This window comes from Myotis brandtii, unplaced genomic scaffold (assembly GCF_000412655.1).
Source record: "Myotis brandtii unplaced genomic scaffold, ASM41265v1 scaffold308, whole genome shotgun sequence".
Classification (NCBI taxonomy): domain Eukaryota; kingdom Metazoa; phylum Chordata; class Mammalia; order Chiroptera; family Vespertilionidae; genus Myotis; species Myotis brandtii.
Window position 1 is genome coordinate 1,409,545 of NW_005361786.1, and position 5,973 is coordinate 1,415,517.

At 48.6% G+C, this 5,973-nt stretch overlaps 1 long non-coding RNA gene across 1 annotated transcript in view; it reads left to right on the forward strand.

Annotated features, from left to right (window-relative positions):
* LOC106726720 overlaps positions 1-2,342 on the forward strand; it is a 10,211-nt gene extending 7,869 nt beyond the window's left edge. Inside the window, exon 3 of the long non-coding RNA XR_001362808.1 lies at positions 2,329-2,342. This is a non-coding gene — a long non-coding RNA (uncharacterized LOC106726720). The remainder of the gene's footprint in view (positions 1-2,328) is intronic.
* The last annotated feature ends 3,631 nt before the right edge of the window (positions 2,343-5,973 follow it).

The following is a 5,973-nucleotide window of genomic DNA, read 5'->3' on the forward strand; positions in this document are numbered from 1 at the left end:
GAGGAGGGCGCGCCCGCCTGCGCTCCAGCTGATGCCAGAAGCGCCATCGCTGGGTTCTGGGCGCTGGGCTGGGCGCAGAGGGCAGGATGATGGGAGCCCTGTGGTCTGGGTTGGCTCCTTGGAGAAGGAAGGTGTGTCCAAAGGTATGGCCGTGACTGCGGGAGCGCAGGTCGCCCGCGCTTTAGTTCAAAGGCAGGCAAGGGGACAGGTGTGGTTGGCACACTCTAAGGCGCATAGGAGATTGCCTTCTCTGATCCTCATAGGTCCGTGCTCCCATAGGTCCCTGAAGGGTCCATGGTGACATAGCAGCCTCCCTTTTTAAAAATATATATTTTTATTGATTTCAGAGAGGGAGAGGGAGAGAGGGATCAATGATGAGAGAGAATCACTGATTGGCTGCCTCCTGCACGCCCCACACTGGGGATGAGCCCACAAACCTGGCATGTGCCCTTGACTAGAATCGAACCAGGGACCCTTCAGTCCGCAGGCCGACACTCTATCCACTGAGCCAAACCGGCTGGGGCTAGCAGGCTCCATTTTTACCACCATGATCCTGGCAAGAGGTACAGAGCCAGGCAACCCCTAGAACTGGTGCTGGGTGTACACATGGCATATGACATGGTCATATTTGATTTTCAGACATTGGTGAGAAAATCAATACCCCGGGTTTCAGATAAGGAAACTAAGGCCTCAGAAGCACGAAATAACCCGAATTGGGTTAGCAGCAGACTCAGAGCAACCTGAGGCCTATGACACATCTAGATTTTTCCACTGCTCTGGGAAAGGCCGCACCTCCTACCTTAAAGGTAACCGGGGGAAATGAAGGAAAGAACCCGGCTGGTGTAGCTCAAAGGATGGCGCATCATCTCACGGACCAGGAGGTCCCAGGTTCGATTCCCCATCAGGGCGCATGCCAGGGTTGTGGGCTCGGTCCCCAGTATGGGGCGTGCAGGAGGCGGCCGATCCATGATTCTCTCTCATAGATATTTCTGTATCTCCTCCCTCTCTGAAATCAATAAAAATGTATTTTTTTAAAAAAGAATAAAGGAAAGAAGAGAATGAGCCATAAGGAGAAACAGCAACCACACCTTTAAAGCTGACTAACAAGTGAATTAAAATAGTAAGTGAACCCACAATAAAAGCTTTTTCCTTTTAACTCCGCTGCTGGGCAGTTCCTGTTCTGTGGTCCCCGCAGCCTGAACCGCAAGTCAACATTGACTAACAGCTTTTTTCGATCATCAGATGCTACAGAAAGGGAAACGTCTACAGGCACAGAACTCTAAGGCCAGGCCTCGTTCCCCTCGTGGCCACACACGCCTAGGGCCACCTTCCTGGAGGATTTTGTTTTTGTTTTTTTAAAAATATATTTTATTGATTTTTTTTTATAGAGAGGAAGGGAGAGGGATAGAGAGTCAGAAACATCGAGGAGAGAGAAACATCCATCAGCTGCCTCCTGCACACCCCCTACTGGGGATGTGCCCGCAACCAAGGTACATGCCCTTGACTGGAATCGAACCTGGGACCCTTGAGTTCGCAGGCTGATGCTCTATCCACTGAGCCAAACCGGTTAGGGCAAGGATTTTGTTTTGTTTTTTTCTTAATCGTCCAAACACAGTACCTGCCTCTTTCTAGTCTGTTTTCGCCAAGGAAGGGTGGACTAATGCTGTTGCTTTAACTAAGTTAACTTCCCTACAAAACCACAAGCTGCACTTAGAACAGCAGTGGGACTCACATGGTGATAAAATGTTCACTGCTCTGACGTTACATTCGATTTCTTCATTTAAACAGGTTCTGGACCAGGTCTTATGTTATAGACACTGTCAATGATGTCTTCATTGTTACTTTTTAAAAATAAAATCTGCATTTTTTAAAACATTTTTTAATTGATTTCAGAGAGGAAGGGAGAGGGAGGAAGAGAGAAACATCAATGATGAGAATCATTGACCGGCTGCCTGCACACCTCCTACTGGTGATCAAGTCCACAACCCGGGCATGTGCCCTGACTGGGACTCGAACCGTGACCTCCTGGTTCATAGGTTGATGCTCAACCACTGAGCCACACGGGCCAGGCCAAAATCGGCATTTTTAATAGGTGGTCTTCTCTGTCCTGCCTTCTGAATTTCCACTTCCTAACAGGTATTTGGCCTCTAAAAAACAACTCTATTGTCGATGAGGGAAGTGGAGATTTCTCACTCTCCATGCCTCTAGTAGTGTCCTACCAGATACAACTGTTTTATGTCTTAGACAACACGTGCATGGCTGCATGGTAATCTAATAATTTTTAAAAATACATATTTGTATTGATCTCAGAGAGGAAGGGGGAGGGAGGGAGAGAGAGAGACAGAAACATCAATGATGAGAGAGAATCATGGATTGGCTGTCTCCTGCACGCCCCCTACTGGAGATCGAACCGAAGCCTCCTGGTTCATAGGTCGACCCTCAACCACTGAGCCACACGAGCCGGGCACAATCTAATAATCCCACCTGTGTTTTTGAGATCTGAAATGGCAGGCGTGCCTTCTGTGGGTCCCACGTGCTCCCTGGCTGTCAGAGAGGATGACACACATTCAGAAACCGCAGTGCAGGTATGCTAGCAATGTCACTGCGCCTGCTGAGTGAGCATCCGCAGTTTATATAGGATGTGTTGCCATGGCTGTAGGCGCCTAGGATCTAGCGCATGCGTGCAAGGCAGCTCCTCTAAGAGGAGACTCTGTTTGCCAACGCTTAGAAGCCAGAGCTCCAACCCCTCTCTGGCCCCAGGGAAGCAGGAAGGGCTGCCCGTGTCATCCCGCCCGAGCTGGGCGTGAGTGGGTCCAGGCCAGAGCTCGGGGCCAGTCTTGTGAGGATAAGTCTCTCCAATGCCCCAGAGAAAGGCTTCTGAGATCTGCTAACAGGGGCATGCGGCGTTGGCACCTGGCACCCCTCCCATTTGCCTCCATTGCTGCTGCTTGTCACTTCTGGGCCAATAAAAGCTAAATAGAAAAAAACAACTGAGCCCAGAGGGCGTGGCTCAGTGGCTGAGCGTCAACCTAGGAACCAGGAGGTCACGGTTCGATTCCCGGTCAGGGCACATGCCCGGGTTGCGGGCTGGATCCCCAGTAGGGGGCATGCAGGAGGAAGCTGATCCATGATTCTCTCTCATCACTGATGTTTCTCTCTCTCTCCCTCTCCCTTCCTCTCTAAAATCAATAAAAATATTTTTTTTAAAAAAAGAAAGAAAAACAACTGAGATATAAACATATAGGTCTAGACCTCGCAGGGTGTGAGGCCAGTGGGATGGCCCAGGTAACAGGGCGTCCATTGTTCAAATGGCAGATGGTTAGTGCGTGTTATCAGGAAGCCTGTGTTCTGGGTTCATGGCGTGGAGGAAGTGGATGGCTTTTATTGTTGGTGCAAAGAGTTTTTTGGGTTTTTTTAAATATATTTTATTGATTTTTTTACAGAGAGGAAGGGAGAGAGATAGAGAGTTAGAAACATTGATGAGAGAGAAACATCCATCAGCTGCCTCCCGCACACCCCCTACTGGGGATGTGCCCGCAACCCAGGTACATGCCCTTGACTGGAATTGAGCCCGGGGCCCTTCAGTCTGCAGGCCGACGCTCTATCCACTGAGCCAAACCGGTTTCGGCAAAGAGTTTTTGTTATTATCTTGGCATTTTTCCTGCCCTATAAGTGTCATTATGGAAAGCACAGCCCCTTTTTATAGTAGCTGGTGTGGGGAGACTACATTTAGTGACTCAGTCCAAACCCAACTCGGCCACTTACTGTAACGAGCTGTGGGCTTTCTCGCAGGGGGCTGGTAGGGATTCAGTTTTTTTGAATAAAAGAGTTGCCCGGACAGAAAATGAGTCTTTCTTCCCAATTACTCAGAAAGAAGACTTAATATATAGCAACCAACACCAGCATTTCATTGTCTTATTAACAATAACCCTATGTGGTAAGTTTTTTCGAGTGCCTAGCTCGAAAAAATAATTAGCTTATATTGAATATAAGCTAATTAGCTGGAAATGTTCACAATTAGTAAGTTGCTCAATGTTACACTTTTATGGGCATTGGAGCTTTTATGGGTAAGAATTCCATGGTCAGGATGGACATCTGGTAATCGTTGCTTTTAAAAAGTTAAAATTAGTCCCAAATGGTTTGGCTCAGTGGATACAGCATCAGCCTGTGGACTGAAGGGTCCCGGGTTCGATTCCAGTCAAGGGCACATACCTTGGTTGCAGGCTCTATCCCTGGCTGGTTAGGGTGCATGCGGGAGGCAACCAATCGATGTGTCTCTCTCACATCGATATTTCTTTCTCTCTCTCTCTCTCTCTCTCTCTCCCTCCCTCCCACTCACTCTAAAAATGAATGGAAAAATATCCTCATGTGAGTAACAACAACAATAACAACAAAGTTAAAATTATTAGAGAGATGGATGGTAAATCTTAAAAGACTCAGTCCCCCACTCATCAGGTGGGTAAAGCAAACCCAAATTTACTTTTTGAGGTGAGGCTTGACCTTGCTCAAGGTGATCACCCACATTTTTGCTGATGATGTGCATTCCATCCATTCAGCCAATTGCTTAAATTTCCCCCCAGATCAAACCCGGGCTAAGGAGTGCTCCATACTGTACACCATTGCCTCGGCCCCACGGGGAATCGCGTGTGTTGGATTACACGCTAGCAGGTTGCCGTTGGCCAAATCAAGAGGCCTCTTAGGATCAGCCTTGAGAAATGGGCTGTTGAATGTGCACTTGGAATGCTGGTCAGGGTCATTGTTTTTAAAATCCTGTGACTGGCCGGGCCAGCATGGCTCAGTGGTTAAGTGTTGACCTTTGAACTAGGAGGTCATGGTTGGATTCCAGGTCAGGGCATATGCTCTGGTTGCAGGCTTGATCCCCAGTATGGGGCATGCAGGAGGCAGCCGATCCATGATTCTCTCTCATCATTGATGTATCTCTCTCTCTCTCCCTCTCCTTTCCTCTCTGAAATCAATAAAAAATAAAATAAATAAAACAAAGTCCCGGTGACTGTATTGAGCTGATCCAGGCAGAGGTTTTCATTCTGCTCCGGAATGCAAATCCAGGCCTCCACACACAGCAGCTGGAGGGTTTACAACCTCCGCTTCTAATAACACAACCGACTTTGTTTCCGTCTCTGATTTGACTACCGGATGCTCGGAGTGGCTGCCCCTGTCCCATATCCAGGAATGCTTTTTGGTCCACTGTGTAACAGAGGTGTCTTTTTCTACCTCATTTTCCTAAGTTTGAGATGAAACTGAAGGGATTGCTCGGACCAGAGTATTAGGATAATGACCAGTTCTCATGCAATACGATATCCATTCAGCCCGGCCAGCGTGGCTCAGGGCTTGAGCATAGATCGATGAACCAGGAGGTCATGGTTCGACTCCAGGTCAGGGCACATGCCCTGGTTGCGGGCTCGATCCCCAGTGTGGGGCGTGCAGGAGGCAGCCGATCAGTGATTCTCTCTCATCATTGATGTTTCTCTCTCTCTCCCTCTCCCTTCCTCTCTGAAATCAATAAAAATATTTTTCAAAAAAGAATGTGCCAAGATCTGTGGTAAATATTATGTAACTAGACAGGCCCTGCCTTCCGGGACCTCACATTTCGGTGAAGGGCAGAGACATGGAAACAGTAAGTCAGTGTCAGGGAAGAGGAGCTGACAGCGGCTCCTGCAGGCCCAGCCAGTGGAGTACAGAGTCAGGGACAGGAGGGCAGGTAGGAAAGGGACAAGGCAGCCGGCAGGCACAGGGACTCCATGCAGTGCCAAGTCGAGGAGGGAGATCCCCAGGGGTGACCCGCACTCACGTCACTGGCAACAGCACCCCTTCAACCAATGAGAGAAGATCCATCTGAAGCCAGACTTGTTTAGAGCTATTTCCATAAATTATTCACTCAGGCAATCAGAAAATTAAAATATAGATGCACAAAAGGTCCCCGGTTCGATTCCGGTCAAGGGCATGTACCTGGGT